The sequence below is a fragment of the Rousettus aegyptiacus genome, unplaced genomic scaffold, assembly GCF_014176215.1.
Source record: "Rousettus aegyptiacus isolate mRouAeg1 unplaced genomic scaffold, mRouAeg1.p scaffold_m13_p_11, whole genome shotgun sequence".
NCBI classification, from domain to species: Eukaryota; Metazoa; Chordata; class Mammalia; order Chiroptera; family Pteropodidae; genus Rousettus; species Rousettus aegyptiacus.
Window position 1 is genome coordinate 93,939,855 of NW_023416286.1, and position 24,584 is coordinate 93,964,438.

Consider the following 24,584-nt stretch of genomic DNA (forward strand, 5'->3'; position numbering starts at 1 on the left):
TTTCCAGTTTGGGGTCGCCACGGGCTGAGCTTCTATACACAAATTGCCAGGTTTTGGTGGGAAACAAATTTTCGCCGATACGTGCAACAGCTTGGGTGGGACCCTAATGATCACGCGAACTCAGTCCCTAACAGTTACGCAATCTATGTGCCGACTTAGAGGAGGAAAACAGAAACAGCGGCGCGTGAGCGGCTCCCGGGGAAAGGTCGCAGGCGGAGGCGGGAGGCAGGGGCAGCAACGCCCAGTCCTGGTGACGCACTGATGCCAGACAAATTTTAAATTATTTTTTCTGGATTCACGAATCAGAAAAAAATAAATAAAACGTTTAAAAATAGTGGCGTATCTTGCTACATTTTTTAAATAAAAGAGAATGGAAAACGGCTGCACGATAAGGGCATGTCGGGAAATCACACTCGGCACTTCTTCTCTAATGTGACACGTAGCAGCGTGTTTCCTTAAGTTTTCAAAATATATAAGAAAAGCCCCTATCGTCCTATTCGAATTGCTAGCGTTTGGCTCTTACACACCACTCTTCCATGATTTAATAGTTTTTAGCTTCTAACGTAAAACACGCAAAGTTCCGCCTAGACCATCACAGACCACTTTATTTTGTCTTTTGAGCTACGATCTTATTCTCTTTATGCGCAAATGCTGGTTCTGAGGAAAAGCTAAATTCCACATTCTCACAAGTGTTTCACTTTTGACCTCTCGTCTCCTTTATTGATGTGTGTCTTGTGCCTTGTGTGCACTGCCTGGCTTCATCTTAACAAAGACTGCTTGTTTTTCCAGCAAGAGATCTTCTTCCGAGATGCGTCTCTTGGTCCCAGTGAGCACCTGTCCGCATCCTTCACATGGCGTTCATGCTGTCCACCTGTTAGTGAGTTTGTCTGCAGTGATAACTTGGAGCCTCGCGACGCCCAAAGTAGCTTGCATATGTTCAGAATTCAAAGTGTTCCTGTTAAGTGAAAGGCTAAGAAAACTAATGAAGTCAAAGTGTTAAGAAATTTGTAATTAAACAAAGGTTCTTTTCTGCGAGATCCATGGCCTAAAAAATATACTTGAGCTCAGTAGGTTTGAAGCAGATACATTACAAAGGATGACAGCTTTGAACAAAAGTTTCTGTATCATAAAAGAATTCAATTTCCAGATCTTTTTAGTCAGTGAAAAACTGAATGTACCCAAAAAGATCAAACATGCCTTTTTATCTGAGTCGGAAAGCAAACAATAATAGAAAAATCGTGCCTGTGAGTTTAAACTTTCAGTAATGAGAAATGCTGTGCCCCTCAACGAGAACTGAAAATCGCTGTCTCTGACCTTAATAAGTCAGAGCTGTTGACAAAGCTTTGTTTTCATGTTGACAACTCAAAACCTCACTCCTTATCAGAAGCAAATATTTATTTTTTATGAAGCAATGCTATATTAAGTCAGAACGTATCAGCATCTCTTGTAGTAAATGCCTTCAAATGCGTTAACATTATAAAAGCAAAAATGACTGCATCTCAGGAGACAGAGCTTAGCGCTATTTAGAAGTTGCTTTCAGACTTCTAAGACTAGGAGAATGAAACAAGTCTATTTAACAAACATTAGATTATGAAAGTATTTCAGGGGATTTCCATCTAGAGCAGTGTAATTGACCTGATGAATAGAAAGGAACTTTTTTGCATGATCGCGTTGAACTAGCCCAGTTCTGCAGAGAAGCCCGTCCGACCAGATAAAGTGCGGGGGAGGCAGCCGGCGGACGGCAGCACGTCCCGGGTGTCCTGTGCAAACTCGAGTGTGGCTCGTCTCGTCAGCAGGGTTCGCCTCGCGTGAGAACACGGTCCCCGCATGGGAAAACCCACACCGGTTTGGTTAGCTCCCCCGTGGCTGGCCTTGGGGTTCTGGGGTGCCAGGTGGCGCCCGGGCCGGGACGATGGGGAATAAAGCAGGTTTTCCCGCACCGCTCTGCCCTCATCCCTCCCTCCGTGTTCTGGAATGCCTCGGGGGCGGGGCAGGCTGTGTGCTGAAGAGAAGAACACGCTTTGAAAAATGACCCCACGGAGAAAAGAACGCAGGCTCCTTAGTCAGCTTTGAAACCGACAGCTGCCGCGTGCCGGAAGCACAGCGAGCGGTTCACTCCCCACCCGCGCCAGCGCCTCCATCTGGAGCACGGGCGCGACGCCGTTTTTACTGAGTTGTGGTGAAGATTAATTTTGATTAAGTGTAAAAACTGCAAATTACAGTGTCAGGAAGGACGGCATTCAATTCACATTTTACCTTTATTGTAGTTATTGGTATATCTGTGTTTAAGTCTTCTAATCTACTATTTGTTTTCTATTTTATCACCTATTCGAGATTTCTCTTTCTTTCCCCATTTTGCATCCTGTATTAGTTTTGTCTTATTCTGCTTTTAAAATTGCATATTTTGCTTAGAATTCTTTGTAGCTATCTTACAGATTAACACATGCATTCTTAATTTGTTGAAATCTAATGCAAAGTAACTACTTTGCCTGTTTCCGGGACATTGAGGGGTCCTGAAACGCTCAAACCCCAGAAGAGCGGGCATTTTAGGTGGTTTTGGAGTCACATGACCACTTATTCAAAGACAGATTGGACTTTAAAATGCTGTCACCGCCCCAGTGCGGAGCACAGAAACTGCTGGTAGTGATGCCAGCTCCCCACCTGTCATTGGAAGAGGGTTGTGGCATTTTGCGACGTCCCATTTCTCTTCAAGGGCATGCCATTCGAAAGTGGGACTCACACGTTGGTCACGTGTGTAATCCTGATCACCACCTTTTGACAGAGACTTGGTGGCGGCCGCCCTGCTCCTTCTTCCCTTGGAAGTTAATGCCTAAAAGTCCCAAGGCTCTCTCGTTGTCTGACAGCACGTGGCACGTGCCGCGCAGACCGAGGGCCAGCAAGCCCGTGTCCTCGCCGGCCAGGGTGGCCTGTCCCGTCAGAGCTGATGTCTTGTCAGTGGGGGAGGGGGCTCTCCCTTGCGCACTGCGTCAGATGTCTGGTCATCGTTCTTACTAAAGGAGATATTTTAGCAGTGCGTTATGGGAAGCGCCTTCTCCCGCATCCTCCCCGGGCCACAGCTAGACCTGAGGAGGACAGTATACAAACTCAGGACCAGTTGCTCAGTGTAGGGACAAGCCAGTCCTACCCTCGCCTGCGTCCATGTCCTTAGTCTATTGCGAGAAAGGAAAGCAGAGTAGTTGTTAGAGGAGAAATGGAAGCCACTGTCCCTGGCTAGCCCTGCGTGGGTCCTAGGTGGGGGACTATGTTCTCTCTCTCTCTTATTCTTATTTTCTGAAAAACTTTTAACACAATAGTTAGTGCCCTGGAAACATCTCATGGAGAAGGCAGGGACCACTTCTGACTTTTGGCCCAGCGTGGGAGGTGGGCAGGAGATAGGCCACCTCCCTGCATATCTGCCTTTGCCCGCCAGGGTCAGAGTCATCCCCCTGGGGGTCCGTCTCGCTGGCCCGAGTGGCCGCAGCCATGTGGCTGTGATTCATGTGGTCTGTAATTTGAATCTGCAGGACAAACGGCGGGACAAAAAAGAACACAGAGCATCCTGGCTTCCTTTACTCCCAAATGGCGAGACTGTTCATTTCTGATTACGAATCCCTTCTCCCAAAGGACTTCAGAATATAGCGCCATGAGGATGCCATTCCGCCCGGAACAGAGAGCCCCATCCGCCCGGCACCAGAGGGTCACAGGGCAGACCTGCTCCAGGGCCACGTCGGCGGACAGGTTAGGGTTCTCCCCTTTCAGGAACACGGAACACGGGACTCAGGGGCCTGTCTCATGCCGCCCACCTCTGACCCAGGCCGGTTGTCGTGGAAGATAAGCATCGCTTCAGCCCCAAGTGCTCGGTGCCGGTTTCACGCCACGAATAAAGACGACGTGATCGCGGGCGCTGAGGGTCGCCCTTGGAAAGGCTGCTGAATAACTAGAATTTGAGGAGTGGCCTGATAATGATGGTGGATGTGAAGATCGCACTGTTTCTCCTCATATTTTTTTCCTTCGATGCACAGCATTGCTAATTCCGGAAGTCGTTTTCAGGCCACACACGGTGACTCGCAGAGAGCGGGTGACGCTGGCCGGACACGCGGGGAAGAGGGGAGTGCCCTCGCCCGGCATCTGCCCCCGGGGAGTGGGGCGGGGAGCGGGGACGGTCCTGCGTGCGCTACGGGAGACGGCGCGCACGGAGCCGCGCCGCGTGACGTCAGCGCGCATGGAACTGTGCCGTCAGCGCACAGTGAGCCGCCCCTCGCGACGTCAGCGCGCACGGAGCCGCGCCGCGTGACGTCAGCGCGCATGGAGTTGCGCCGTGTGACGTCAGCACGCACGGAACTGTGCCGTCAGCGCACAGTGAGCGGCCCCTCGCGACGTCAGCACGCACGGAGCTGCGCCGTGTGACGTCAGCGCGCACCGAACTGTGCCTTGCGACGTCAGCCGGCGCTGAACTGTGACGGCAGCGCTCACGGACCCGCGGCTCGTGACGGCATTATTGGGGGCGACCATCGACCTGTAAGTTTATATAACCTCATGTTTTTCATTGATATTCTGCTTTGCAATAAGCTAATTGTTCATTTCTCAGCATTTCTACTTATTTTCATTAGTTTCTAGCTTAGCTCTTTAAAATAGGGGTATTTTTTTCCTCCAAGACTCTAAGTCCTGAAAGAAGATCGTGAGATTTTAGTAAAATCTTGATGAATGAACGAATGAATCGATTAAATGCATTTATTGTTCGTGCACAGAGCATTTTCATCCTACTTTTCACTAGCTCCGTAAAGATGCTCTCAGGATTCAACTTACACGTTGAGTAGCCATATCATCTCGTTTTCCATGAACACTTTTATTGTTAAATTATACAGGTTTTTCTGTATTTGGGACAGATTTTGAAAATTATGTCAGAAATAATTCTTAAAATCCTAAACGAGGCAAGTAGAAAAAGCAATTAACCAGTTGCGGTGTCATCTTTTATTCCGTCGTCTGCACGGCACTTCCCGCTTCATCGCGGGCGTGTGTCCTGCTCTGCGGTCGCCGGCTAGGTGAGGTCACACAGACTGTTCCACAAACTGGTGGCCGAATGAAGAGGTGGAGCCGGGACACGCAGCACAGGACGCCGCCGTCTGGAGGCTGCCCGCGGTCTCCGCTCGCCCATCCCAGAAGCCACTGGCAGGGGTCGGAATGCAGCCTCGACAGACACTGAGTCCGATTTCTAGGGTGTTATATTTAGTCATTCGCTAATTCATCAAACATTCTCTGAAAACAAACATTCCAGTCGAGAATTGGAGGAACAAAAATTAAGGCAAATTTGTTATTCTTAAGGGACGCAGACTAACGAAGAGGATAGTTATAAATAGATGGCTATGAACAAAATTTGACACCAAGAAATTCTGATATGAAGAAAATGAGTCCACCGGGAGAGGCTGCCCCCTGGCGATGCGCCTGGGGGGTGAGTTTAGAAAAAAATTCAAGAGACGAAAGTTTTCTTTCTTTCCTTTAAATTCATTTTCTTTCTCTTCTTTGTGTGGCTACAATATCTACTGTTGATTGTCTTTCTTTGACTTTCTTGGAATCATAACCCTTTAGACAGAGACTAAGCACAGATGCTTTGCTTTGCCAACCTGGATGCACATGACAATCTCTGAGCCTAGAAGTTGCCTGAGATTAAGGTGTTGTCCCCATTATGGATCACGTGTCCCACATACTAACCACCAAGCGTCCAACTGAACAGTGGGATTCCTACACACTGAATTTCTACACAGGAAACCGGAAAAGGATGGGACAGAACCAGGAAAGAACAAACCCACACATTTCAGATTTAAAACCAGATTCCATAAACATGAAGGACCCTTATGCGTATGGCCCCTGGTTCAGGAGGCACCGTCCGCCTGTGGCCTGTGGCAGGAGGAAGGCAGAGGACAGGGACAGAGGGCAGAGCCCGGGAAGGGCAGAGGGGCTGCAGGGGGTGGCTTCCGCAGACGGGCTCTGCCGTGTGCTCACACACTGATACTTAACGTAATTACTCACGTGTTAGGGCTGATGTCTGCGATTTTATTTGTGGTGTTATTGTCTCTTGTTCTCTATTTATATCTTCTTTTCTCTTTTCCTGCCTTCTTGTGAGTAAATCGAATATTTTTTTATAATTCCATTTTAGTTCAGCTACAGCATTTTGGGGAAGATCTTTGTATGTCTCGTTCCATTCTGCGCCGTATTATCTGTACATAACTTATTAATGGTCACTGGTGTAGACGTTGTATCATTTTGAATGAAGTATAGATACCTTAGCTCACTCATATCGCTTTGCCGTCTCCCGTTTAAAATGTAGACGTCCTAAATGTATTCTCCTAGTTTTCCTTCTCTGAGAATGTCTTGATTTCCTATTCGCTCATTAGGGATATTTTTTCTGCATATGAAACCCCGACTGACAATCTCTTCTTGCGACGCTCGACGGTGAAGCGCCCTGTTCTTCCAGCAGCCACGGCCTCTCATGAGAAGCTGCTGTCATTTAAGTGACAACCTGCTTACAGGTAAGATGCTGCTTATCCCTCACTGCCGTCAAGGTTATTTTTGGTCTTTAGTTTTCAGAAGTTTGATGATCATATGTTTTGTCTTCCTTCGACTATGTTTTCCTTTGTGCAGTTTGCTCAGAGTTTCGAAGTGTGGGTTTATGCCTTCTGCCACATTTGGGGACATTTCAACTATTCTTCTTTGAATACTTTGTCAGACTCACTCTCTTATTCTCTCTGGTACTCCAATAATATGAGTGTTAGATTTCATTAAAATGCCACAACTACCTGAGGCTCTGTTCACTTTTTTTTTTTCCAAAGTCATTAATCATTTGTCCATTCTATTCTGCTGTTGCATGTGTCCCATTGAGCTTTTAATTTCGATTATACTGGTAAGCTCTAAAATTCCCATTTGGTTCTCCTTTATATCAGGTTCTTCATTGAAGTTTTCCATTTCTTCACTGAGACTTTCTAATTTTTTTTGTCACGATGCTTGCATTCATTTAGTGAAGAAATTTTATCATGGCAGACTTCAAATATTTGTCAAATAATTCTAACATCTCTGTCTTTTCAGTGTGAGTGCCTATTGATTGGTTTTTAATTCCATACTTTTTGATAGACGCTTGGATATTCTGGGCACTGTTATGTGATGTTGGATCTTATGTACAGTATCTGTTTTCGCTGGTCTACTCTGACTCTGCTCCAGCAAGGAGCGGAGAAGGGAAGAATATGCCTAGTTACTGCTGAGGGGTGGGGTATTGATTTCTAGGTTCTTTACAGGATCACCATTGACACCCAAGGTGAAGGGGACACTCATTATTACTGAGCATGGATGGGTCTCAAGAAATGGAAGGCTTCCTTAAACTTTTATCTTTAATAATATAATTTATAGTTAAAAACCTTCCCTTCATGCCTATTCATCATCATTATCCAGAAACGTTCAAGGGAGTAAACAGTAGATATAGCTTTAGAGCAGATGTTTGAGTTAAATGTGGTATTTTAGACGAAAATCCAAATGAGAAGCAATGCTTTTCTCATTTTACTTCAGGCAAGCCATGTAACCTGTTACAGCTCAATCTTTCTGAAGTATTTCATGGATCATGGTTTTTAAATTGTTGTCTTTTTTTTTTATAGTCCACTTTCATGCTTTTGTTTTGTCTTGAGATTCTTAGAGCTATTCCTTTAAGAGAACATTCTTCTTGAAAAAAGGCAAAAAACAGATATAATGCACTTTATGTCTTTGTTCATTGCATTGCAAAATAAATAATAACAGTTACACCGAACTATCCTTTGGAGAGCAAATACATGGAATTGTAAATGAAATACATATTGCAGTGTTAATAAAAAACAATACATAATTTATTTGTGACAATAATGCACACTTCAATAATTTTGGATTTTAAGATTGTGATAATTTAAGGTTGCAGATACAGGCACAAACGCCTTCCTATGTATTTGTGTGTGCATGTGCATTTGACATTAGGAAGCTACTGAATTTATAAATAATCAGTCTGATTTTCTGTTATCGATATGAAAAATGAAAGCACCTACGTCCTGGTCAAAATAGCCATTTGTTTCTTCTAAGGAAAAGTGTGTACATTAATTCCTCATATAAACTGTTCTAGTTACTTGTTTATAGAAAAATAAAATTCGTTTAAGATGAAAGTGCAGCATTGCCTACGCTGACCTTGACTTCCCCTTCCTCTGTTAGAGAACCGCCACGGGCTGAGTCATCCCCCCAAGAGAGGCTCACATGTCGCCCTGTGCGCACGGACATGGCTTTATTAGGAAGTAGGTCCCTGGCAGATGTGATCATGTTAGAGGGGCTCACCTGGAGTAGGGCGGGCCTCAGAGCTAATCCTAGGAGTCCTCGCCAGAAAAGGACGCAGAGACACACTGGGAGACAACGCAGACGGGGATACCGGCCAGGTGCATCCCCGGCCAAGGTTCAGGACGCGGAGGAGGAGGAGGGGCGCCTGGAGATGCTTCTCCCGCAGACCCCGCGAGGGGGCCTAGTGAGCCGCCCCCTGACTGTGGACCTAGGGGAAGCGCATTTCTGCTGTGACAGCCGCCAGCTTGGTTCATCGGACAGGACTGTGGCTACCCCGAGAAGCACACACACGCGCCTGGGGTCGGAGAGCAGGACCCCAAGGTCTGCTCACAGTCCCCCTGGGGACGCAGCGAGGTTCAGAGACCCCGGCGAGCTCGCGGTCTGTTCGCCTACAAGCATCCGCGTGTTGTTCCCGGGTGCAGCTTCAGGCTCCGCCCCCCAGCATTGGGAGGCGGGGCCACCGCGGTGGCTCGGGCGGAGTCCTCCAGGGAGGGGTCAGCAGTTCGCTGCACGGAGGGTGACCTCCGGCCCCACCGCTGAAGGAGGCTTTGGGTCACGTCAGTCATCGCTGCGGCTTCGGGGAGGGCTGGGACGCAGAGTTCATTATCAAGGGCGGGCGTCCGGTCACGCTCCGGGGTGGGGTCGGAGGTCCGCGGTACCCACCTCTGTGCCTGGAGATGCGACACTCTGCTGAGCGCTTAGCAATCTGGCGAGGGGTGGCCGCGCGCTGAGTTTTCTCACCACAATAAACTTGCTAAATAAAAAAAAAAAAAAAGAATTTAAAGCGTCACTCTGCAGAGCTGTCTGTCCCCTCGGTTTCGGGCAGGGTGACCAGCGCGCGCGCCAGCCTCGAGACGGTCCTTCCATCGGCAGAGCAGCAGCAACGCGCTTTTGGCCCCGTGTTAGGGACCGTGTTAGGGACCGTGTAAGGGACCGTGTTAGGGACCGTGGCTTGCGCGGTGGGAACTCGGGGGTGGCCGGGTGTCCGCGGCGGCGCCAGCGTCACTGTACAGATGTCACATGATGTTTGATGAATCGAAAGCCACACAGAGCAAAATTTCAAAAACGGAGAAAGGAGAAAAATTATTCAAATTCGTTTTTTCCGGCCCCCGAAACCAGGTCCCAAAGTTGCGTGGAAAATGAGTATGAAATAGAAACGTTGCGACAGCGCGTGCTCGTCTGACACGTTCACGCCTCGGTCCTGGGGAGACGAGTCCATCCTGGAACCGACACGAACCTCCGCTCGCCGCCCGCGTCGGTTGCTCGGAGGGGGCCACGTCGAGGCATGCGAGCTCCCCCGCGTCGTCCCACGCGTCACCTCGCGGGCCTGCTCCCCGCCGCGCCCGGCGCAGGCTCTCCCGCGGGAGCACGTGCTCGCCGAGACACCCGCGTCCCCGCTCCGCGCGCCAGCGCCTCTCGCAGGCGCCCCGTGCACCTGCTCTCCCATGAGATCCCAAACAGTTCCTGCTCCCAGGATTTTTCGAGGTCTCCAACAGCCCCCCAAAATGTGCTTGGCTCATCACAGACCCTTTACAGGACAAGCTGTGAAGCAAAACAAGTAAACATTGAGGCCCATATGTCACCTGCGGGACAGACGGTGGCCATTACTTCTATTGGAACAATGACCAGGCTGGCACCGAACACCTGACTGCTCAGGTGTTTCCCTAGTGGAGCAGTGTGGGGCCCGAGCGCGCTGTCCCCAGCAGGAGTCCCCCCCACCTACAGGTGGTGGCCGGGGCTGAGAAGCAGGCAGAGCCTCTCCGGGACAAGGCAGCCCCCCTGCAGGAAGGGAGGAGGCCAGCCACGTGGGTTCAGTGATTCTTACCCAAAGCGTCTGTCAGCTGTCTCACTGCACCTTCCAGAGGCCCCGACTGACAAAGGGCAGAGAGAGGCCAGCGTGGGCCTAAGGGCACACACGCACACGCACGCATACGCACACACACACACATGCACACGCACACAGATACACACATGCACACACGCGCACATATGCCATTCTTTCCATCAGCTTGCAAATGGATGACCCCAAATTACAAAAGCATGCCCTAGCCTGTTTCCACACGCCGGTGTGGTCGCCGCTGAGTGTTCGAACACCGTCCTTCTGAACGGACTCGGATCCGTGGACCCGCCGAAGCCTGTGCTGCCCATGCTGCGGCCTCTCATCTGGCGTGTCGTGTGCTTATAATGATTATCGGTCTGTTCTTTCCTTTTCTGGAAACGTCTCTTTTCACATTTCGATACAAATGACGCAGAGGTCTTAGAATAAGTTCCTATTTTTTTTGGAGGAATTTGTGTAGAATTAGTACTATTATTCCATTCTTGATGTTGGGTAGATTTCAATAGTGTGACTCTCTGTGGTGGTTTTAGGGGGAAGATTTTTTAACTACAAGATTTGCATCTTCAGTAGACAGACAGTTATTCAGGTCATCTGTAATTTTTCTTCATTGATTTGGGTAATTTTTTTAAATTAAAAAATTCTAACTTTTCATCTAATTAGTGATCTTTTATTCTTGTTATTGGTTATTTGTGTCCTCTCTTTTTTATTCTCGATCGTTCTGATTAGAAGTTTATCATCACTTCATTGACCTTTTCGGAAAATCAGATTTTGGCATCATTGATTCTTTCTAGTGATCTTCTGTTTTCATTTTCACTGATTTCTGGTATGAGCTTTATAATTTGCTTTTTTCTGCCAGCTTTTGACTTAATGCACTATTTGTTCCTTAGTTTGTCCTGCAGGAGGCTTAACTTGTTAATGTGAGACTTGCTTTTCTGACCAAACAAACGAACAAGCAAACAAACAAAAAAGCAAAGCTATACATTTCCTTCTGAATGCTGCTCTAATGGAATCCCACAAATTTTGATATACTGTTGTTCATTTCTGTTCAGTTATAAATATATTCTAATTATCTTGTCAATTCTTTTGAAATAGGTATTATTGAGGAGTTTACTGTCTCATTTCAAAATTTTGGGAATTTCACAGACTACCGGATATCTAATTTAATTCGGCTGTAATAAGAGAACACAATTAGCACAGTATTGATCTTTTAAATTTATTGTAATTTATTGTGTAGTCCGTAGGATGATCTGCCTTAGTTGGTTTTTCAGGTGTTTTGAAAAGCAGCTGTTGGTTGGAGTGTCCCAAAGTGTAAGACTCGTGTGCCTTTGCAAAACAAAATCTGGATGGCGAAGTGACATGTCAGAAGAGAAGCAGTAAAATAATGATAAAAACCAGAGGGGAAGAGAATCTGTTTGGGAGATCAAATCATGAACACGCATTTTCAAAAGCAGAAGGCTTCTTACTTGCCCACGGCGTAGGCAGAAGCAGTGATTCACACAGCTGCGTACAAAGCAATGTAAAAACTGACCTTCTGATTTTTGTAATCCGTTAAATTATGAAAGGAGACACTTCCCTTGTTTCTCCTCCTCTGTGAGAAATCTGTGATGTGGATCACCAGCGTGAACTGAGGAGGATGCTACGAAAAACACACAAAAAGGAACTTGTTGGTTTCCTAGTTTGAGGAGCATAAAATCTCAACAGTGTTTTGACTTTTTAGCAAAGCCAGTAGGGATCCGTTGCAGTTGGTTTGGTTGTTGTAATTGCTGTTGTTTCTTCTGAAAGTGTCATAGGGGTTTATGTTAATGATGCGAACATGCTAATGGATTAGGGTGGGCAGATGTCTGGCCCTCAGCCCTCAGGCCATGTGGCATGGCAAGGGGAGTGAGGCGCCCCCGGAAATCGGGGGAGAGCTCCTGCAGGCTGTGAGCACGGAGTTCAGAGCAGTGGGCTAAACGCCAGGCTTCAGGATGAGTGCGGTGACAGGTGGGACTCGGAGCAAACCAACCAGCTGGCACGGGGCGGGAGCCTCGTCCCAGAGTGGCACGAAATGGTAAATTATTCTTCCACTGATTACTGTTACCTTGTAGCATTCTTAGATTTTTCCTGATTGGAGGGCACGAAGCCATCCAGACTCAAGCATCACAAACTCTAAACACGAATCACATAAAACCGAGTTTCCCAAACTGCTACAACCCAAGAAATTACTATTATCTGACATTCTAAATAGTCCTTTAACTTTTTCTTATACAAGTGCATATATTTTCAGAAAAATAAATGACGCTTCATATGTAGAATGTCATTTTCTTTTAGCTATTATAAAATATTGGCCTCATGTGTGGCAAAATGCCATCTGTTTTTGGCTATTCTGCTCGCCGCCCCGTCCGTGTGAGGAAACGTGGCTGTCCGTCAGTCCTTTAAGCCTTGCGCAGCAGTTTCTTATAAAGACGCGCTACAATTTATTATATTGTGTTAAACCCTTTATGAGTTATTTCTAGCACGCCACCCATATGAACAGCGCTGCCTTCGTGTATACAGCTTGTCAAACTTGAGAAAATGCTTCTGGAGGACAGAGTGTCAGGATGCCTTCTAAAGTGCAGTGTCAACTCGCACTTCGTGAGACTGGAAGAGTGACCATTTCTGTAAACGTTCCAGTGAAAATATTATCTTTTCATTTTTAAAATAATAGCCGAGGGTGACATTTTATTGTAATTTTTAAGGGATCAATTCTGTACATTTTAGTAAGGTTAGAGATACATTAATGTGTTCATTAAGCTGTATTTTTTTTTCAGTGAATTGCCCCTTCCTATCTTTAGCCATTTACTATGCTATTCCAGCCAAAGTTGTATACGCCATTTGTTAACAGAATTTCACAGGCAGTAAAGCGAACCTGCTGTGCGTCCCCAAATACACGTAGACAACATCTGACCCGCAGAAATTATACTTAGTAATTGTCAATCGATTTAATATAAATGAGACATAAATATTTTTCTAACGATGGTTTTAATTTCCCTTGCATTAACTACATTTTTGAAAAGAACCAAGTATGAGAATTTTGCCACTACTTATTCCCAGAAGAAACACACTCGTTCTGTGAAAACTCTGTGTTTGCAGCACCTCTCAGTCGAGGCTGCCGGCATGTCAGCACAGGTGCATTTTTGTCTGCCGGTGACCGGCCTCACCTGGCACAGCTGCCCACAGTTTGCAGAGCGTTGTGTAGTTCTCATAACCTGTAAGTTATCCCAAAAGTGAGTCAAACATAAATATTGCCTGGCACAAATCTCACTCCCATGGCAGGAAACTTTTCCTACCGCATACGATGTATCATTGTTCCCGGCCTGGTCCTGTTTCCTTTGGGGCCATCCTCGTATTAGAGGATGAATCTGTTCTTTATGCCTTTTTGTCTGTCCCTTAATTAATATACTTTTCTCGAAGTGGTTGCTTGGCACGGAAAGGTAGTAATATCTTCCATAAAGCGATTCTCTTGCATTACATACAAAAGCACAGCAACTGAGTTGACCGCTGGCCTGGAATTCCCGTGTTCCCCATGTGTGGGGCCCATCACCGTGGTCCCCGGTCCCCAAGGCTGAGGGTCTGGCGCTCACGTTGGGGATGCACTCCAGGGACTCTGCTGGACACGGACACTAGACCTGGGTGGGCTGGGACCCAATTTTGTTCACGCCACCCAGACTCCTTAAAGCATAACCATGTCCAGGATTCCTTTTGTAATTTCCACAATATATTAATATGCAGTTTTTAAAAAGCTTTATATTAGCTTCCTAAAAACCCTGGATGCAATGTTAAATCTTTCCAGAAGTCAAGACTGCCATTGTTCACAAATATTTTGAAGGACACATTTCCTCCCTTGGTGGGGCTTCGGGTCTGGGTAGGAATTCCGGGCGCCATCCCCTGGCGGTGTCTGAGTTGAGCAGCGGACGCCAGGTGTTCTGAGAACAGCAAAGTAAAGTCCACACAGAGAGGGGAGAGCTGAGTGGGGTCGAGTCTCGCAAAGGTTTATATTTGTAAGATACAACACACAGGATTGGAGAAAAGTTAACCCCGAAGGTAAGATGGCCGTTTTGAGTTCTTTGAAGGGTGGTTATCTTGTACTGGGATTTCGTGAACCATGACTGGTCAGATAGGCAAAGCCAGGACAGGCGACACTTCCTGAAGGCTGGTCCGAACTGAGTATCAGGAGGCACCGGGCAGCTGGATGGCAGAGGTGGCCTCGGGATGCTCCCCACCCTCCCATCTGAGACCCCAGGCAGAACAGCAGGCTGCGGGGACTGAGGGTCCGGTGAGGTGGCCTAGCGGATCGCTGGCCCCGCGCGCTGGGCTTCGTTGGGGGCGGGCCGTGGACCGCGGGGAGGACCAGGCAGGCCCACGGGGCCTCACTCGAGGCGCCCACCTGATCGTTTAGGGGCGCCTGGATGAAGCCCCATTCCTCGGGACGCCGGGGGTCCTCCGGGAAGGGGGGCGCCTTCCCTGCCCACGACGCAATCGCCATTCCACTCCAGAAGCGACAGCGTCGCCAGAGGGACCGAGCGACAGTGCGTCTCCGCCGTTCCCTGTTCGCGGCGCTCCGAGGGCCTCCCGCTCGCGTCCTCACGCTCCACCGCGCGGCGTTAGCCTTTCTGCGTTTTACGTGGGTGCGGAGCGCGTCGCTTTCACGATCACGCTAGACTGCAAAGATGCCACGTGTGAAACCGTGACCGGGCTCCGGCCGCGGGGGACCAGTCACTCCCTGTTGCTTTGGTTCTCAGACTGGTTTTCACTGATGTTTCATTGCAGTGTCTTCCTGGGGCGTAGAGGCGGCGGGTCCCACGCGCCTGACGCCACCGCCGCGAGGGGCGTCGGTGGGCAGGACGACGCTCACGGGCCTCTTTCTCGGTCCCAGATTCTCCTGCGCCACGGCAGGAAGCGCTGTTTTGCAGCGAAAATCGATTTTACTCGCTTGGTTCTCTTTCAATTAACTTTATTTCTTCTTTTTCATAGAGGGGATATGTTATGTTTGCCTCCATGCCTGAAAACTTTGAAAGATCTGAGAATTCCCACAGCCAATTCACTGTTACTACAGCACGTAGCTGTCTTTTATTGACAGTTTAAATTCAGCTGAATATAAGGCATCCAATTACTAAAGTCTCCAGATAGTGACTTGCTAGCACAATATAGCTCATAAAAAATATATGACCCCAAATATTTTAAAAAGAAGTTAGTATGTAGATTCTAGTCATAACATTGATTTTTTTTAGCACTTAGAACCACAGTCAGTAGTAGAAATTAAACACACACAAACAAAAACAAAACAAAACCCCTGTTCCAAATTTTCTGTCTTCTGACTTTCATCTCTATATGAATAAGTAAAAAGCAGTGCTGAAATGCAACTGACTTTACCAATTACGATAGTAATAAACGATTAACACGTGTGAATTAAAGGTCTTTGCCCCCCACTTGGCAGTGAGGCTAGGCTGCGTGAGCCTCTGCTCTCGTGGTGATCGCTGGTACGGGGGGCGCGCAGCGAGCGCGCGCGGGGACGGGCAGCGAACACGTGGGGACAGACAGCGAGCGCGCGCGGGGACGGGCAGCGAGCGCGCGGGGACGGGCAGCGAGCGCGCGGGGTCGGGCAGCGAGTGTGCGGGGTCGGGCAGCGAGTGTGCGGGGACGGGCAGCGAGTGTGCGGGGTCGGGCAGCGAGTGTGCGGGGACGGACGGCGAGCGCGCGCGGGGATGGGCGGCGAGTGTGCGGGGACGGACGGCGAGCGCGCGCGGGGATGGGCGGCGAGCGCGCCCTGCACATCTGCCCGCTCACCAGTGCAGACCCCCTTCTGTGAATCCGCCTTCTCGAAAATCAACTTTTAACCCCATAATTGGCACTCAGGGGGCCTTGGCTGCCACCCTGGACACATGCTGAGCGAGGTAAACTGGGTCACCGACCACGTGCTTCGCGCTGCGGCTGAAAAGGCGACCCCACCTTCCCGCTTTGGCTCACGCGGTAAACACGTCCTTTTGTTGTCTATTTAGTGTCATTTTTCCCCCCACTTTTGATTTAAAACGGCCTCCGAGCATAGTGCTGAGTGCTGCCGGGCGGGTTGACGTGCCAGGGGCTGCGGGGTGCCAGGGGCTGCGGAGTGCCGGCGGGGACAGGTGAGCACTGCGTAAGCGCCATTCAGGTGCGCAGTGCAGGCTGGCGGCCGCCTCTGAGCTCATCAGGAATGAGCCAGCACTGAGTGTCCTGTAAGTCGTGTGTGAGCGTAAGCACACAGGCACGGTGACGGCCTGGATCACAGGTGACCATGCTGTTCCAGATCGCTGAGGAGCCTGGCCCCTTACCGGCCCTCAGAGCCCGCAGCGGCCACCATGTCCCGGGGCCTGACTGCCCAGACTGCGAGCAGGGACAGCGCACCACCATTGCCTGGAGCTGCATATTTTGTTAAGAGCACAAGAGACAAAGACTGGCAAGACGTGACACATGTGTCCGTTACTTAACACGAGGCCTCCTCAACGATGCAGCCGTGTGACCCCTTCGCTGTCCCCGGAGTGGACACGGGGAAGTGCACTCTCCACGCTGGGCTGCGTGGTTGGGGCGTGGTTGGGGCGGCGGTCCAGGCCCGGCTTCCTGCCGACACCTGCCCAAGTCGCACTGCACGTTTAACTGCGAATAGAGCTTTAGATAAACAATTATTATAAAATTATGTTAATGGATTGTATTTACCTTCAAGCATTGTTGATCTAATTTAGCTCACTCTCAACTCTCAACTGTGTGACCTGAATTATTTACTGTACCTTTTCAGAATGAGACTTGGAATATATTGAAAAAAAGATCTAATAGTGATGACGATCTGATAGAGCTAAACCACTCATGATGGCTACTCGGAACGATGTTTTCTGGCAATCAGAGATTGATTGCGCATGAGGCAGGGACGGCAGATAACTGGTTACCAAGAGCAGGTATCCAAGGATCGCAGAAAACAAAAAACAGAACCAAAAACACCGACACAGAGTTTTCTTACACTTAATTTATCAGTTACCACTCTGAAGAAGTCGACTGTGTTTTATTAAGGATATCTGCTTGTGTGTCTTACGTGTGGAGAATATTTGCGTGCTCGGGGGTGGGATAGATGGAGGAGATGTTGACTTAGAAATGGGGCATTAAAATGAATCTAGAGTTTTAACTATCAAGAGAGAATAGGCTCTGAACATCGTAAAGTCTTCCGGAAGACCACAGAGCCGGGGGTGGGGGGAAGGGCCAATGGATGGGAGAGAAATGATTTAGCTCCTGAATCCATCATATGAAAAGCTAGTTGGGAAAAGCCTCAGATGCTTTGCCAACAGCACAGGCTTCCTTCTGTGGGCTGGAGAGAGCAGAGCAGTCTGCAGGTTTCGAAAAGAAGAGGAAGGGGTGGGTGTGAGACCCTCTGAGACCCGTCTGGAACTCTGATACTTGTAGGCGCCTAATAGTTTTCTTTCAAAAGCATTAAGGCCGTCTCACGAGTAACTCTTATTTTCTCCAGTTGACAAGTGGCCAATTTTGCCTAATGCAGAATCTTTCGTCCACTCATATTTTACTGAGTAGCATTCCTCAAAGGATTTTCCCCCAAATAAGCAGGAATCCCTCCTTCGTGGCTTTGAGGAACAGGGATGCAGGTTGATGGAAGTTGGTGAACTCACCTGGCCATTTTCAGACGTACTAAATGGGAAGAGGGCGAAATTGGCACAGAACCCAAAGGAACGTGCTTTGCCAGCAAAAAGTGCAGAATCCTTACATCAACAGGGAACGCTTCCAACGTCGCGCCTAAGAGGTGCTTCCCAGGGTACCCCTCATTAGAGGAGAGGTGCTGCAGAGAAGAGGCCGCATGTCTGGCACCTCTATCCTTGGGAAAGCAGGGAGGGATTGCAGAGGTCACCATTTGAGTGTTAAAAGAGACATTAAATCATTTAATCAGGCTCAGGGTCTCTAAGTACAGATTCGTACACCATGTAATTTTGAATTGCTGAGAAGTTAAATGGTTCCTGTAACAGCCCATTTGAGGAATTGGCACAGTCCCAACTGGATTTCCAAGGAAAATATTCTAATTATACGAGAAATGGTATATTTTCTTATAATTCTTGTCTTCCAAGGTAAATTTCCACTTTCGAAGGATGAAGCATATGTGGCAATAATTTAGAACATAACATTGCGATTCATCTGTTCGTACAGCAAAACGACGCCAGACGCCGTTGGTTTGTGAACGGCCCTCACCACGCGGTGGACGACGCCCCGCAGACCGGCGCCCAAACCCTGGGAGCCTGCGAAGACCTCGCGGCACCCCGTAAAAGGGCGCTGCGGATGTCATCGAGATGAGGACGCTGGCTCTCTGCCTTGGAGGGACGCACCGCAGCGAGCGAAGGGCGCCACCGCGGGTGGCGGCCTGGGCGGGGCCAGCGCGGCCCTGCGACACCCTCCGCCGGGCGCTGAGTCCCCGCGGGGCACCGCCCTCTCGTCCACTTTCCTGTGACTGCCGGAGAGAAGCGCCCTGACTCCTTCGTGTCCCCTTTCTGTGTCAGCGAGCCCGTCGGGTGACAGCGACCCCGTCCGGTGACAGCGACCCCGGATGGCGCAGCACAAAGCGGAAGGAGACGCGGCGCGCAACGCTGCGGTCGCCGCTAAGGGCACGTTTGCGTCTCTGTGTTGGAGGAATATCGGCGTTGAGGGACAGGCCCTCCCCTCACCTTCACTCCTATGAAACCACATCAGACTATAGGGGGCGTTTCTGGAACATTCCAGCTGAAGGCCTTCGCCTTTGCACACTGCACCAGGCTGGTTTCTTCCTCTACATCTCACCTGTCAATTAATTGTACTTGATATTTCAGAGGCCGCCCACTGCCCCTGAGACATCACCGTCACCCGAGGACAGGAGCCATTTCTTCTTCATTCCTAATACCTAGTAACCTCTGTTTTAAATGAAAGGAACAGAATGATGAATTAACTCCATCATTTCAAAGGTATTTCTCGTTGCCATAACGTTTCATACAAAGGAAATAGGAAGCCAAGTTTTTAAGAATTGAAATGGAACTGAGTGTTCTAAACCGGTGTAAGTGCGCAGTCGAGGGCATGATTTGCAAACGTGAGTGACGAGGGCGAACTCCCGGCGACCTGGAGTTCAGATGACAGGGTTCCTGGCGACGCGCTCCTGGCGAAGGCACCGGCTCTGCGAGTTCCACCTCACAATGCATTTGCTCCACACTCCTGTCAATAAATCGCTAAGAATTCCCTTTGGAGCACAGAAGAGATGATACGGCCCGAGGAAAATAAGGGATGGTATATGCCGTAAACTTTTACTGCGTCTTTTATTGCAGTAGATGACACATAAAGTTAACAGTGAGAAATGCGGCCGTGACTTTTACAGAATATCCTGGCTTATGTAGATATAGTCCGTATTTGCCTATGTTAGCTATATTTTTGTATTTCACAAAGGATTTGACGTTTGTTGGGGAAATATAATTAAAAAAAACAAAAACGAAAACAAAAAAACTCTCTGCCCAATCCAGGAAACCTCTCCATGAAAGAAGAAGAAAACAGGTTTTTATCGAATAAGCAGTAAACCAGAACGTGACGTGCATCCAGGCAATCCAGTGGGACATCTCACCTGGACAGAGCCAGACTGGTGCGACCTGTCACACACACGTTCTCGGGATGAGCACCAGCTTGTCTTCAGGTAAGAGGACTTGACGGCACCATTTATTGTACATAGTTCATCTTAAATTTACCCGGTAATTGGAGGTGACCGTCTGAATTAGCTAACTGGCTTTATCCAGAGGTTAAAAAAAAAAAATTCTCGTAATTTAAAACAGGAAGTAGTTTTGCAACTTGGAGCAGACGTTCTCTGGGCCTCCCACAGAGACGGGGTCCCGGGCCCCATCTTCCTTGGCGGTGTCATTTCAAAGAGATGGTCCCAGGTCCTGGAGACAGACTGGCCGGGGTCACAATCCTGAGAGAAGACCTATCTAGCAAAGAGCAAAGAGGGTATGTTGCAAGGGGAAGAAGTACGTACAATTACAAGTCTTCCGAAGTCGGTGGTCTGAGGCGAAGATGGGGTGCGACCCTCCCCATACGTCGGCGGGGGCCAGGCCTCTCCGTTTTACTTCGTGTTTGTCCTCAGAGGCTGAATGTGTTGTACAATTTCATGAAAATACAAAGTTTAAATTCGAAGAATCGAAGTTTTATTCTACTGCTTGGTGAGAAATTCGGGTGACCATAGATATCTTTTGCCTGTTTTACTGTCAGAAAATAGTACGCAAGGAAACAGGCCAGGCTGGAAGACCATAATTCCCACTGAGTGTTTTCATAAAAAAGTCTGATTGAGAAGCGCGTGTTGGTAATGACAGGAATGGATGTGAAAGGCTTGCTAATTCTCTCGATCAGACGGCCTCGCGCCCAGTGGTCCCAGTCAGCGAGTGTGGGACGGGTAAGTGGGAACTGGGAGAGACCCCAGATGCCGTCCTCCGGCGAGACCGGATACGCAAGCTCGGAAGAGGCTCAGAGGGACGGGGCCAGGCGGGTGCCGGTGGGCTCGTCATCACCTTGTTCCCCAGGACCTCATCAAGCCCAAGGAGCGGAGGCACCTGCCGGGAGCGATGGAAAGGCAGCGGAGAGGGCACCGTGCACGGACGGTTACCTTCGAGCCCAGGACCGTGGCTTTGTCCAGGCTCCGGGCTCCCGACCTCTGCCCACACGCCCGCCTGCCGCGCATGTCCACGCCAGCGCTCACTTCCTTCCCTCTGCTGGCCGTGAGCAGGTAGCTCAGAAACCACACGTTCGTAGCTTCGGCCACCTCTACGGTGCTTTTGACCAGAGAACAGCTAAAAAGCATACCTGGCCGGTGCCCTACCTGCGGCTGAATGCCGCTGGCCGCTGTGAATGCTCAGGGACTTAAAATGATTTAGGAGGGCAGGCCCTCCTTGTCACCGCTGACTTAGGCTCTTTTATAAAAAAAAAGAAAAAAGAAAAAAAAGAAGGGTGGTCATTGACCTGCACTGGGAGCCGCTGAGTGAACCCCATTAGTTCGAACCCCGATGCCTTAATGAACTGCATCGCGAGCTATGGAGGCAAGAGGAAGTAAGATAAATCTACTCCTGAAGAGTCACATTCAGCAGAGCCAGTGGCATTTGTTTATTTGGAAAAGGTTATTTATGGACGTGATTTATTAGTAAACTCAACTTTTCCGCTGAAGCTGTTCTCGGCGTCTGAAAACAAACTTTGCATAAAGGAGCTTTTCTTCTTCTTTCACAGAAAATAATATACGTGCAGGCGCACACGCAGGCCGTAACTAACCCAAGGCCTTGCAGCCGGCGGGCTGTCAAGGCCTGAGCGAGTATGGGTCTGCGGGATTAAATGATTTTTCAAATTCTCGATATATTCATTTTCAAGTCAAGTTTTTGAGAAAAGCTTTAGTGGGGAAAGCATCTGGCTTGCTCTGCCTCATGCATCGAGCCGTGTGGGGGCGATATGGGAAGTACTGGGTGACAGTCACAGCTGAACGACACCCAGGAACCGTGCAAAGGCTGGTACTGGCCAATTTTAGCGTTGGGTATCTTATTAGTTCTCTTTCCAGAATGTTTTTCAATAAGAGAAATGCATTCGTACTTTACTCTTTCTGCCTCCATTTTACTTGTGTAAAATGGATGGAAACAAGAAATGCCAGTTCTTTGCTAAGATGCACATTTTAACACTTACCAAATCATAAATGTTTTAATTATCTCAATTTTCTCTCCCTGCTGTCTTTTAATATGAAACACTTAGCTAACACATTTTCTTCACTGATCTGCCACTATTTTTTTGTTTTTTTACATAAATCATCATAAGTTCAATATAACAGCTTAAACGACACATGATTAAATAAGAAAAGGCCACCCAGGAAACGTAGTATCTGCTCTGTGCAGTGGACTAGTTTGTCATGCGCCTTGCAAGTCATATCCAGTTTGTAGACTGAAACACCTGCCTATAGTCAATTTAGTTATAATTGAAACGATCAGACTCTTTCTTCTTTTCTCCCTGCAGCTCCTTACCTGCAAGCTATTTCACAAGACATTAACTCATTATTTGTGAGTGAGGCAGAAAGAGTAAAGTACGAATGCATTTCTCTTATTGAAGAACATTCTGGAAAGAGAACTAATAAGATACCCAATGCTAAAATTGGCCAGTACCAGCCTTTGCTCGGGCCGGCGCGGCCACTGGTCCCCTCCGAGGCGTGTGGTGCTTTCTTGGCCGAATTTCACCCTTGATTAAAGGAAAGAGCCGCTGGCGTTTTTTAGGCAGGTGAAAATCTGACAGGTGAACTGAACTCGTCCGCCCCGGAAGCCTGGGAAGAACAGAAGCTATGAGTGGCGTGTACAGCCTCAGGGACAAGTCCGTCGGAGGCGCAAAGCTGCGCCTGGCCTCCCCGGGGCTGTCCCCGACGACGTCGCCGTGAGCGCGCACCACGTTCCGCAGCGCGCCGTGCGACTCCAGGGACGCTGCCATCCACCGGTCGGCCGTCCTCGGGGACCCGGGCTCCAGACCTGCCCGCGCCCCGCCCACCACCCCGGGATCGGCCCCCACGGACAAGCTCCTGGAGGGGCCTGTTCGTTCCTCGCTCCTCTGCAGTCTGGTATCCTGAATGAAATGTTTAAGTTCATTCTGATGGGTCTCGGTGGGTTTTCAACCTGTTTTAGCAGATACAGGAAATTGCATTTACAGAGGCAGGAAATTATTCCAAGTTTCATAACCGTTTAACTCGGGAGCAGAACATTATGTTGCTTTTAGGTTTTACTCGCTTCACACTTTAAATTGGTCCCAGCGTTCACCCAGATCCAAAGCACGTTGCCCCATAATGTCCCCTGTGCAGCAGTACACATCAGGCTGATCCTTTCGTTTATTCATCTGCTTATTAGATCTCTCCGGAATGCGGTCACCAGGAGGGCAGTGCCCACATCTGTCTTGTAAATAACAGTATCGCACACACCTAACTCGGGGCCTGAAAAATGCTTTGTACCAATAATGCCAAGCGTCTGACTAGTGGGTGACTTGACTTTTCCTGCATGAGGACTGAGGAGCAGCACGTGGAGAAAGTGCCATGTGATTCACGAGCGACATCTGTGTCGGAACTTACTTTTGCCTGCCATTTGTAAGACATGACGCCAAGCACCGGGCCCATCCCCAGAAGGGCGAGATCTGTCACAGTCGTCAGGGGTCCACTCCCGGAGCAGGGGCCCTGCCTGGAGCGCTAAGTCATGCGCGCTATGCCTCCGCGAGGATCTTCTGCTGGCAGCTGCCGTCCGTCACCGCGTCACGACCTACCCGTGTTAAAAGCAGGGGGCCAGCCTCGCTCACGCAGCGCCCGATGGAAGCGGGAGGCAGTGCAGGAGCGCGAGAGGGGAAAAGTCTTGGGTAAAAGAGCCCTTTTGAAAATCGACTCTGCTCCAGCCATCCTGATTCCCGCTAAGTTATTTGTCGCCTTGCCGTCCTCCGAGGGACATGATAGGAGAATAGAAATGCGTGTTGCTAGGCGAGGCCCGCAGCGGGTCCCCGCGCCTTCCCCTCATGCTGTGGGGCTGTCGCGGCACGCGGAGACCTGGTCCCCACGGCTGAAGGCGTGTCGTCACGCCTCGCACCTGCTGCAGTCCGGGGTCAGCGATGGCCGGCCTCCCGACGATGGCGGTGTCATGCGCCGCTTGCATCCACTGCCCTGGCCGCCTGCCGACCACCTGACTCGCAGAGCTGCCCCGTGCGAGCAGGACCCGGAGCAGAGACGGCCCTGCTGCTGGACGGGGCTGTCACGGGCGCGGGTGCCCGGCCGGAGACCCAGGCTCGGCAGACCCAGCGTTGTCCGAAGGCGCTGTGGGAGCTCACCGAGCTCGCTGCTCCGTGGCAGAGACATCGAAATCGGAGTCAGCGGGAGCACAGCAGACTGTGGGGGACGCAGAGGGTCATGCCCCAGGGAGCAGGGAGATTCAGCCACCGACCCGGGTCCCTGCAGCCCCGAGGCTCCCTGGGCCTGGGGGTTCGAGAGGCGAACGGTTGTTAGCCTTCATCTTAGAAGGTTTCCTTAGCTATTCTCAAGACGGATGACGAAAACAAAACATAACAACCACAAAACAAGACAAAAAAAACCCACGCCTCACACGCCCAGGGTGATGCTAAGTGTTCGCACCTCCGCAGCTGACGGACTTGCTCGTACAGTTTCAAACCGTAAGTAAAGTTACCCACGCAGAATAACAAAGGACCAGACCACAGGCAGCGGGGTCGGCACACAGAACAGCACACTAGCTAGTCTCCAGTTTCACATGAACGAGGAATATGTTTGTGGTGTAGATCTTTGCCAAATATCGTAGAAGATAAACGAGTAATGTATTTTAGTAGAAGCATTTCCTATACAGCATTTAAGACATGCTTATAA

At 49.3% G+C, this 24,584-nt stretch overlaps 1 long non-coding RNA gene across 2 annotated transcripts; it reads left to right on the forward strand.

The window, feature by feature from the left end:
• The first annotated feature begins 4,437 nt into the window (after window positions 1-4,437).
• LOC107512815 lies at window positions 4,438-19,891 on the forward strand. Of its 2 annotated transcripts, none has more exons than XR_001597393.2 (3): window positions 4,438-4,518; window positions 6,393-6,527; window positions 19,699-19,891. It is a non-coding gene; the product is annotated as an uncharacterized LOC107512815 (long non-coding RNA). The 2 variants fall into 2 exon arrangements; XR_001597394.2 differs by lacking the exon at window positions 19,699-19,891 and adding an exon at window positions 18,368-18,470.
• Window positions 19,892-24,584: the final 4,693 nt, after the last annotated feature.